General features: G+C 42.6%; 1 non-coding gene across 1 annotated transcript; it reads right to left on the bottom strand.

Annotated features, from left to right (window-relative positions):
* Positions 1–11,101: 11,101 nt before the first annotated feature.
* Positions 11,102–11,205, bottom strand: LOC148568950 (small nucleolar RNA R71). The gene has a single exon (XR_015881557.1). It is a non-coding gene; the product is annotated as a small nucleolar RNA R71 (small nucleolar RNA).
* Positions 11,206–11,911: the final 706 nt, after the last annotated feature.

The following is an 11,911-nucleotide window of genomic DNA, read 5'->3' as shown; positions in this document are numbered from 1 at the left end:
CGGTGATGCCCTTGCATAAAGCCAGCCATAGAAAGGAGTAAGACCGATTGGATGAAGACAGCAGGAAAGCAGAGATTCAGAGGAACGAAAGCATCTCTATACGCTTATCTGAAATTCTCACCAATGAATTACATAAGTGTCTCTATCCCTATTTTCTGTTTATTTATTAATTATATTCGAAAACTCCACATCCATCTTATATCCGCCTGACTGAGATTTACAAGGTGACCATAGCTTGCTTCATACCAACAATCTCCGTGGGATCGACCCTTACTCACGTAAGGTTTATTACTTGGACGACCCAGTGCACTTGCTAGTCAGTTACACGGAGTTGTGAACCATGGTATTGGCATCATGTTTTTGGCGCCATTGCCAGGGAAAGAAAGAGCAATGAATTTTACATAATTAAAGTGTAATCACGATTCCGCGTACCACTGCATAACAAGTAACCTTTAATTCATGCTCTCATGTTTATTCACAATTCAACTGATAAATATAATTGACTTCCTGACTAAGAACTATAAGATAACCATAGATTGCTTCAAACCAACAATCTCCGTGGGATTCGACCCTTACTCACGTGAGGTATTACATGGACGACCGAGTGCACTTGTGCAGACGGAATGATCCGTAGGTGTGTGCCTAGAGAAGAAGCACAGAGGATCCTATGTGATCGCGTACCAATTTTACTAAGTTAACGTGGCTCATAGTGGCTTGTGTGGGTTCATTCCAACGTTAGTGACAAAGGTAGGTGTCACTAACATTGGCGATCACATGCTATCTCCACGTTAGCTTCCACGTTAACTAAGTTAATGTGGGAGTTAACGTGGCTTAATGAGGCTTGGCCAACGTTAGTGACAAAGGTGAATGTCACTAACGTTGGCTTCTCTTTTTGCTTCTTAACATTAGAGTCCACGTTAACTAAGTTAACGTGGCTCTTAACATGGCCACTTATGAGCTTGGTCCAATGTTAGTGACAAAGGTAAGTGTCACTAACGTTGGCTCCATTTTCTTTCTTCCACGTTAGAGTTAACGTTAACTTAGTTAACGTGACTCTTAACGTGGGTTATGATGGCTTCGAGGGCGTTATTGGTGATTACTTTTCTCATTAACTTTGCAAGTTAGCTCCCATTCCACGTTAGAGGTCACGTTAGTTAGATTAACGTGGCTGCTAACGTGGTTCTTCCTTGCTTCTTTTGTCCTGAAATCAAGCAATAAAGTGCATCAAAGTTCTAGTCCAAGTCATGGGAAATGCAACATCCAATTTGTCATTAAATTCATGCAAAATCCTCATGAAATTATGTAAAGTGCAACATGTATGCTTGAATCAAGATATAAGTGAATATCTACCCAAAACTAGCTTATTTTCTAAGAAAATGCATGAAACTACCCAAAAAACAGTAAAGAAAAGGTCAGTGAAACTGGCCAAAATGCCCTGGCATCACAAACTTATCTTATCTAGAAAGGTCACTCCTCAATATTATAAATACACTGGAGCACCCAGGTATAACTCATACTCTAATTCTACTAAAAAACCTGTTTAATACCCATGCTAACTTAAGCATTGGAGTCTCTTGCAGGTACCTCCACCCTCCGGTGACCAAGGATCAGCAGTGCAGCCAGTCCAACTAGTCGGATACGACAACTCCGGCCGCCACTCACCGGCCGAACTCGTCGGCACCGACCCGTACAGAAGATCTCAACCGAGATCGACCTCCAGTTTCAGGTAACCCTCGGAACATTGGCGCCGTTACCGGGGAATCTGGAAGTCATCCCATCACCATGGCAGACGACCATGACAACGACCACAACTCAGATCTAGAGGACAGAACGCCGCACAAAAATAAAGATGCCACACCAAAGGATACTCCAGAATCTAACGGAAACAAAAAATCATCACATCCGGGAGTAATAGAAGCACTTCAAGATCGCCTAAAGCAACTCGAAAAAGAAAGCCAGAACCAGCAAGAAGTTGGCAAGGATCTACAAAGAGAGGTAAGGTGACGTCGAGAATTAGAAGATAAACTCCTACAACTTGAAGCCGATCTCAAAGCGAAGGCTACCCGGACCACCCCAAAGGACAACTCTCGCAAGGATCAAGATCCATTCACTAGGAAAATCATGAAGACTAAAATCCCTAAAGACTTCAAACTTCCGGACATGACTTTGTATGATGGCACTACAGATCCCAACCATCATCTCAGCAACTTCAGAAGCAGAATGTACCTCACCGACGCTTCAGATGCCGTTCGCTGCAAAGCTTTTCCAACGACTCTCACAAAGACAGCAATTAGATGGTTCGATAACCTACCTCCGAAGTCCATCTCAAACTTCGACGACCTGGCCAAAAAGTTCCTGGCTAGATTCTCCATCCAAAGGGACAAGGCTAAGCACGCCCCCAGTCTCATGGGTACCAAGCAAGGAGATCGGGAAAGTCTTCGCAACTACATGGAAAGATTCAACAAAACATGCCTAGACATACAAAGCTTGCCAACAGAGGTGATGAGCGGATAATTTATATGCTTTTTGGCATTGTTTTTAGTATATTTTTAGTAGAATCTAGTTACTTTTAGGAATGTTTTCATTAGTTTTTATGTTAAATTCACATTTCTGGACTTTACTATGAGTTTGTGTGTTTTTCTGTGATTTCAGGTATTTTCTGGCTGAAATCGAGGGACTTGAGCAGAAATCAGATTCAGAGGTTGAAGAAGGACTGCTGATGCTGTTGGATTCTGACCTCCCTGCACTCAAATGGATTTTCTGGAGCTACAGAACTCAAAATGGCGCGCTTCCAATTGCTTTGGAAAGTAGACATCCAGGGCTTTCTAGCAATATATAATAGTTCATACTTTGGCCAAGTTTAGATGACGCAAACTGGCGTTCAACGCCAGTTCTCTGCCCAATTCTGGCGTCCAGCGCCAGAAAAGGATCCAAAACCAGAGTTGAACGCCCAAAATGGCACAAAAGCTGGCGTTCAACTCCAAGAAAGACCTCTACACGTGCAACACTCAAGCTCAGCCCAAGCACACACTAAGTGGGCCCCGGAAGTGGATTTATGCATCAATTACTTATTTCTGTAAACCCTAGTGACTAGTTTATTATAAATAGGACCTTTTACTATTGTATTAGACATCTTTGGACGCCTAGTTCTTAGATCAGAGGGGCTGGCCTCTCGGCCATGCCTGGACCTTTCACTTATGTATTTTCAACGGTAGAGTTTCTACACTCCATAGATTAAGGTGTGGAGCTCTGCTGTTCCTCAAAGATTAATGTAAAGTACTACTGTTTTTCTATTCAATTCAACTTATTCCGCTTCTAAGATATCCATTCGCACCCAAGAACATGATGAAGGTGATGATTATGTGACGCTCATCATCATTCTCCCTTATGAACGCGTGCCTGACAAACACTTCCGTTCTACATGCAACAAGCTAGAATGAATATCTCTTGGATCCCTTAATCAGGATCTTCGTGGTATAAGTTAGAACCCATGGATGGCCATTCATGAGGATCCGGAAGGTCTAAACCTTGTCTGTGGTATTCCGAGTAGGATTCAGGGATTGAATGACTGTGACGAGCTTCAAACTCGCGATTGCTGGGCGTAGTGACAGACGCAAAAGGATAGTAAATCCTATTCCAGCATGATCGAGAACCGACAGATGAATAGCCGTGTCGTGACAGGGTGCGTTGACCATTTTCACTGAGAGGATAGGATGCAACCATTGACAAAGGTGATGCCTCCAGACGATTAGCCGTGCCGTGACAGGGCATTTAGATCATTTTCCCGAGAGAAGACCGAAAGTAGCCATTGACAATGGTGATGCATTACATAAAGCTTGCCATGGAAAGGAGTAAGACTGATTGGATAAAGACAGCAGGAAAGCAGAGATTCAGAGGAACGAATGCATCTCTATTCGCTTATCTGAAATTCTCACCAATGATTTACATAAGTATTTCTATCCCTAGTTTACTATATTATTTTCGAAAACTCCATAACTGTTTTATATCCGCCTGACTGAGATTTACAAGGTGACCATAGTTTGCTTCATACCAACAATCTCCGTGGGATCGACCCTTACTCACGTAAGGTTTATTACTTGGACGACCCAGTACACTTGCTGGTTAGTTGTATCGAAGTTGTGATAAATTATGAATTGAGATTAGAGCACCAAGCCTTTGGAGCCATTACTAGAGATCACAATTACGCATACCAAGAGGCTGCCGTCATGGGCCTCATCAACGGCGTACGAGAGGGACCTTTCAGCCAATCTATATCAAAGAAATACCCCACATCTCTAGACGAGGTGCAAGAGCGGGCAGAGAAGTACATCAATATGGAAGAAAATTTCCGACTTGGAGAAGCCTCGAAATCCGGTTTCACCTACCGAGATAAAGAATCCAAGAATAAGGAAGATCGAACGGGGAAAAAAATCAAAAAGTATCATAATTACACCCCACTTCGGGTGTCCCTTGTGGATATTTACAAAGAAGTATGTAACACAGAAAAGATACCCCCAGCTCGACCGCTCAAAGGCAAAAGAGGAGGAGGAAATCGGAACGAATACTGTGAATACCATCGGGTCCGAGGACATTCCACCAATGAATGCTCCGACTTAAAAAACATCATAGAAAAATTAGTGAGAGAAGGAAAACTAGATCGGTATCTAGCCACCCGAGATGATGCGCAAAGAAAGAGACGAAGGGATGAAGATGTCGGACGAGCTGAGCGATCACCTCGCACACCAGAAAGACATGTCCATATGATACACGGAGGATTTGCAGGAGGAGGAATCTCCAAATCATCCTGCAAAAGATATCTCAAAGAAGTATATCACGTCAAAGGCAAGGAAGAAGCACCCGACATCCCTGCAATCACATTCACCAAAGAAGACGCATCCGGTATCATCTCAGGACACGATGATCCCATGGTCATCACCATCATACTGGCAAACGCCAATCTCCACCGCACATTAATAGACCAGGGGAGCTCTGCCGACATCTTATTCAAAACTGCCTTCGACAAACTCGGCCTAGAAGAAAAGGAGCTTAGAGCATATCCGAACAGCCTATTCGGACTGGGAAATACCCCAGTACAACCACTAGGATACATGTCACTACACACAACCTTTAGAAAAGGGAACCAATCCAGAACACTCAAGATAGACTACATTGTGGTCGACGTGAGTTCAGCCTACAATGCCCTAAGAGGTCGGACAACACTAAATCAACTCGGCGCAATAGTCTCGACTCCACATCTATGCATGAAATTCCCAACTACAGAAGGGATAGCTACGATAAAAGCAGATCAAAAGATGGCACGCTGCTGTTATAACGAAAGTCTAAACCTCAGAGGCAGAGGAGAAGAGTTTCACACAATTGAGCTTGGTGGAGTTCAGAGACGAGAAGAACTCCGCCCATAGCCCGAAGGGGAAGTAGAGAAAATTCAGATCGGAGACACCTCCGACAAAACGACTAATATTGGCACGATCCTAAAGGGAGATGCAAAAGAATTGCTAGTACAGTTCCTACGAGATAATGTCGATCTCTTCGCATGGAAAGCTGCAGACATGCCGGGCATAGACCCCAAGTTAATGTGTCATAAGTTGGCGGTCTATCCAGGATCTCGGCCGGTACAGTAGAGACGAAGAAAACTTGGGACAGAACGATCCCAAGCTGTGGAAGAACAGGTACAAGCACTACTGGAGGTAGGATTCATAAGAGACGTCAAGTACCCATTATGGCTAGCCAACGTCGTCTTGGTGAAAAAATCAAATGGGAAGTGGCGGATGTGCACCGACTACACCGATCTCAACAAAGCCTGCCCAAAAGATCCTTACCCACTCCCAAGTATCGACGCTCTAGTAGATGCTTCATTCGGATATAGATACCTCTCGTTTATGGACGCATATTCGGGATACAACTAAATCCCCATGTATCCACCAGATCAAGAAAAGACCTCGTTTTTAACACCAAAAGCGAATTACTGCTACATTGTGATGCCTTTCGGTCTCAAGAATGCGGGAGCTACTTATTAAAGGCTAATGAATAAAATCTTTTCAGATCATATCAGAAAAATCATGGAAGTCTACGTGGACGACATGTTAATAAAGACACAAAGTGAAGAGACATTATTGTCCGACTTGACCCAAGTATTCGACACTATAAGAAAGCATGACATGCGACTCAACCCCACAAAATGCACCTTTGCAGTAGAGGCAGGCAAGTTCTTGGGTTTTATGCTCACATAAAGAAGAATTGAGGCAAATCCGGATAAATGCCAGGCCATACTCAACATGAAGAGCCCAACTTGTGTCAAAGAAGTACAACAACTTAACGGGAGATTAGTAGCCTTGTCCAGATTTCTAGCAGGATCAGCGATAAGATCCCTTCCTTTCTATGCCACCCTAAGGAAAGGAAAGAACTTTGAATGGACAATGGAGTGCGAGCAAGCCTTCCAGGAATTCAAAAGTTTTATGGGACGACCACCCATCCTAACTCGACCACAAGAGGAAGAACCACTCGTATTGTACCTAGCGGTAGGAAGTCGGGCAGTAGCCTCAGCACTAGTTCGAGAGGATGACAAAGGACAACAACCTGTATATTTCATTAGTAAAGCGCTGCAGGGATCCGAGCTGAACTACCAAAAAATAGAAAAGTTTGCCTATACTCTCATACTGACATCTCGACGACTTCGCCCATACTTCCAGGCTCATACCATTAAGGTTCGAACCGACCAGCCCAAAAAAGGGATATTGCAGAAAACAGATCTAGCAGGCAGAATTTTGCAATGGGCAGTCGAGTTATCTGAGTTCGACCTCCAATATGAAGCTCGGACAGCCATCAAATCACAGTACTTGGCCGACTTCATTACGGAATTCACAGATACCCTGGAAACCCCCACAGAGTGGAATCTCTACGTGGATGGTTCCTCGAATAAGACTAGAAGCGGCGCAGGTATGATAATAGAAAGCAACCAAGGAGCCCAAGTTGAGCTTTCCTTCAAATTTGGGTTCCCGGCCTCAAACAGCCAGGCGGAATATGAGGCGTTACTAGCTGGTTTGAAGCTGGCTAAGGAAGTTGGAGCTCAAAAAATCAACATCTTCAGCGACTCACAAGTAATCACTTCACAAATAACAGGGAGCTACCAAGCCAAAGATCCCACCATGAAAAAGTATTTGGATAAAACCAAGGAACAGCTCGGACAACTCGAGGAATATAAGATCTGCCACATACCCCGAGAACAAAATGCCCGAGCTGATGCACTCTCAAAATTAGCCAGCACCAAACCAGGAGGCAACAATAGAAGCCTCATCCAGGAAATGCTACAGAACCCATCAATCTCGGAAGAGGAAAAAGTCCTAGCCATAACAAGTCTGGATCAAGGATGGATGACCCCCATAATTAACTACCTCAAAGAAGAAACACTCCCCACAGATGAAAAAGAGGCAAAAAGGTTAAAACGGGAGGCTCAGTACTACACTATCATAAACAACACCCTATACAAGAGAGAAATCTCGATACCATTGTTGAAATGTGTGCCGACCTCTAACACAAGGGAAGTCTTAGAGGAAGTACACAGCGGCATTTGTGGTAATCATCTCGGAGCACAAGCTCTCACCAAAAAGAAGCTACAGAGTTTGTAAAGACATGTTCCCTGTGCCAGAAACATGCCAACTTCCACATCGCCCCGCCAGAAGAACTCATCAGCGTAACTTCACCTTGGCCATTAGCAAAATGGGGACTCGACCTTTGATGCCAAGGCATCTTAGGCTAGTTTCACTAGCATTTTTCTATTAGTTTTAGTTGTTTTATGCATTTTCTTGAGCTTAAAGTAACCAAGAATGGTTAAAATGAGAACAAAGCAATGAACCATCCAAACAGTATGATTTTAATGCTAATTCCATGAGTTTTTAGTTATATTACTTGAATGCTATGAATGGAAGATTTCTCATGAAATTTTGCAAAACTTTGATGCATTTGTTTGGATGATTTCAGGGAAGAAGAGGCTAAGCAAGGAAGCAACAAAATCAATAAAGGAAGCTTGAATATCACATGTGAAGTTTAAGTTCCAGTTTAAGCCTAAACTGGAGCTTAAACGCCAGAATCAGGAAGGCTAGGAAATGCTGAAATTGAAGTTTAACCTCCAGTTTAACCTTAAACTGGAGGTTAAACGCCAGAATGAAAAGTCTCACCAAAGAAGCATTCCACGTTTAACCTCCAGTTTGACCTCAAACTGGAGGTTAAACGCCAGAATGATAATGCCACTCAGGAAGGAGTTCCACGTTTAACCTCCAGTTTAACCTTAAACTGGAGGTTAAACGCCAGAATGGGAAAAGCACCAGGGAGCCATTTCCACGTTTAAGCTCCAGTTTGACCTCAAACTGGAGCTTAAACGTGTTCGACCAAGAACTCTCCTCCAGGGTTACTCTCTCCATTTCCACGTTTAAGCTCCAGTTTGACCTCAAACTGGAGCTTAAACGTGTTCGACACCTCCAGGGCTACCCTTCCAAGCTTCCACGTTTAACCTCCAGTTTAACCTTAAACTGGAGGTTAAACGTGTTCGACCTCCAGGATGCCTCCTTCCATTTCCACGTTTAACCTCCAGTTTAACCTTAAACTGGAGGTTAAACGTGTTCGACCTCCAGGATGCCTCCTTCCATTTCCACGTTTAACCTCCTGTTTAACCTTAAACTGGAGGTTAAACGTGTTCGACCTCCAGGGCTGCCCTTCCTATATCCACGTTTAAGCTTCAGTTTAACCTTAAACTGAAGCTTAAACGTGTTCGACTACATGACTCTCCAGGGCTGCCTTCTTCCATTTCCACGTTTAAGCTTCAGTTTAACCTTAAACTGAAGCTTAAACGTGCTTCTACAAAAGGCCTCACTGGAAGTGTCTGGCGTTTAAGCTGCAGTTTAAGCTTAAACTGCAACTTAAACGCCACTCTTGGAAAAGGTTTCTGGACCAAAAATATTGTGGTTTAAGTTAGTATTTGAGCACAAACATTAACTTAAACTTATTCTGGTATGAAACCCAATTGAATATCATGGTTTATGGGATTGGGCCTGAAGGATTGATGAGTCTGAAATTTCAATTTATTGAGTCATGTGCCATTATTTGATTATCACTAAGTTGGCTCAATGAATGTTACAGAATTTGGATCAGCAGCCTCATCAAGATTATGGATCATAAACCCAAAGCAAAAGGAAAGCAGGGAGAGGCCTCAAAGCCCAAGAAACACAACAGAAGCTCAATATAGAAAGTGTATAAATAGGATAGAATTTAAGTTAGAAGGGGACTTTTTGAACTTTTACTTTTGCATTTAGCTAGTTTTCGTTTCTTTGGAATTGAATTCAGAGCTATGACTCACTAAACCCCTTTCATTGGGTTAGGGAGCTCTATTGTAATTCAATGAATCAATAATAGTTTATCTTCTTCTTCAATCTTTTCTCTTAAATTTTGTTAGAAAGCTTTTCGATCTAATTCCATTGGGTAGTTGTCTTGGGAGAGAAACTACCCATAATTGGAATCCTTCGGAACCTTGGGAAAGGAATGGAGGATTCATGCTAGAGAAGCTTTCTCACAGTGAATTGGATTGGGGTTTGGATGGATATTGTGACATGTAATCCTACCAAATTGTGGTTCATGAAACTGTGTGGTATAATCAGTGATCGAGCATCATCTCTTCTTATGAACATTTAAACCAAGGGATTGGGAATTTGTTTGTTTTTAGAGAGAATTGGTGAGCCAAGGGATTGGGATCCAATCATATAAGATTGCCAAGCAAAATTTAATGAACGCATTGGTTGAGGAAAAGATATTCATGTTTTGATTCGGAGATCTCAATATCTCCTAACACCCAATGAATTCCCCATTTCTGATTTCCAATTTCTCTTTACATTCTGCAACTCAATTCATGCAATCACCCCCATTCCCTTTTAATTTCAGCAATTTAGCTTCTGCTCTTTAATTCATGCAATTTAAGATTCCGCCATTTCAATTTCTTGTCATTTACTTTTCCCGCCAATTTTACATTCCGCAATTCTCATCTAAATCTTGATTCCGCTCAACTAGAACACACTTCTAATCCGAATTGCTCACTCAACCAATCCTTGTGGGATTCGACCTCACTCTATTGTGAGTTTTTACTTGACGATAACCGGTGCACTTGCCGGAAGGAATTTTGCCGATCGTGCAATTTCCTAAATCGTAGCATAACTAGTTTATGCGCATCAAGTTTATGGCGCCGTTGCCGGGGATTGGTTTTCGATTGACAATTCTCCAATTGGAAGTTAACTAGATTGAGCATTTTTTTTTGTTTTGATTAATTCAGTACAAGTTACTTGTTGAATTTTAAATTCTGCACTCTGTTACATGCTTTCTTTCTTTATGCCTTTAAATTCAAGCAACTAACTCACTGACTCACTAACTGTTTGAATTAATTCCTCAATTGCTCTAACCATACTCTTCCATTAACCAAGAGTATTTCACTTGTTTGTTGCCTGTGCTGTGTTCTTGTATGACAGGTAGGAGAGGAGAGACATCAACTCCTCCATATACCGAACCAGAGAGGACCCTTCATAGACTTAGAAGGGAAGCAAGAGGGAAGAGAGTACTGGGAGAAGAAGAATCTGAAGGAGAATCTGAGGACAATTTTGAGGAAGCTCTAGATCTCAACATGGATAGAGAAGTTCACAACCATGAGAGAGCTGATGGAAACAATGCCATTCCTGAGAGGAGGGTTCTTAGTTCATACATAAACCCAACCTCTGGGAATTGTGGTAGCAGCATTCAGAAACCACCCATTCAGGCCAACAATTTTGAACTCAAACCACAGCTAATATCACTGGTGGAGAATCATTGTTCATTTGGTGGAAGTGCTAATGAAGATCCCAACCAACATCTCACAAAATTCCTGAGAATTTGTGACACTGTGAAGTCCAATGGAGTCCAGGAAGATGCCTATAAACTGCTTTTGTTCCCATTTTCACTTAGGGACAAAGCAGCTAAGTGGCTGGAATCATTCCCAAGGGGGAGTCTAACAACATGGGATGAGGTGGAAAGCAAGTTTCTGGCACGTTTCTACCCCCCACAAAAGGTCAATAGGCTTCGATCTGAGGTTCAGACTTTTAGACAACAAGATGGTGAAACTCTCTACGAGGCATGGGAGAGATTCAAGGATTTGACAAGGAAATGCCCACCAGACATGTTCCATGATTGGGTGCAATTGCATATTTTCTATGATGGACTCTCTTATGAATCAAGGAAGGCTGTGGACCATTCATCAGGAGGTTCATTGAACAGGAAAAAGACTGTGGAAGAGGCCATTGAAGTGATTGAGACAGTGGCTGAGAATGAGTACTACTATGCATCAGAAAGGCACAACACTAAGGGAGTCATGGAGCTGAACCATGTTGATACAATTCTAGCCCAAAACAAGGTGTTTGCCAAGCAACTAGCAGAGCTTACCAGGCAATTAGAAACAAAGCAAGTGGCTGCAATACACACACAAGATCAAGAGGAAGTAAGCATTGAAGGAGGTGATTGGGAAGAGGCCAACTATGTGGGAAACCAACAAAGGCAATCTTAGGATCCACACTCCAACACTTACAACCCAGGATGGAAAAATCACCCAAACTTTGGGTGGGGGAACCAACAAACCCAACCACAAAACCACAAACCTTACAACCACAACCAACATAACAATTCCACATACCAAAACTCCAACCAAAGATCATACCAAGCCACACAAAACACTTACCCCCAACCATCATATCATGGCCAAAATAATCAACCTACCCAACTTAATCCGAACCAACAATTTCAAGATCAATTAAACTGGATAGAAGGAATGCTTGTAACCATGAGTCAAGACATAACCGAATTGAAAGCTTTTAAGGAAGAAGTAAATTCT

Source organism: Arachis ipaensis, chromosome B4 (assembly GCF_059453495.1).
Source record: "Arachis ipaensis isolate K30076 ecotype BB chromosome B4, ASM5945349v1, whole genome shotgun sequence".
In the NCBI taxonomy this organism is placed as follows: Eukaryota; Viridiplantae; Streptophyta; class Magnoliopsida; order Fabales; family Fabaceae; genus Arachis; species Arachis ipaensis.
The sequence above is the reverse complement of the archived record's forward strand: the minus strand, read 5'-3'. Positions and strand labels throughout refer to the sequence as shown.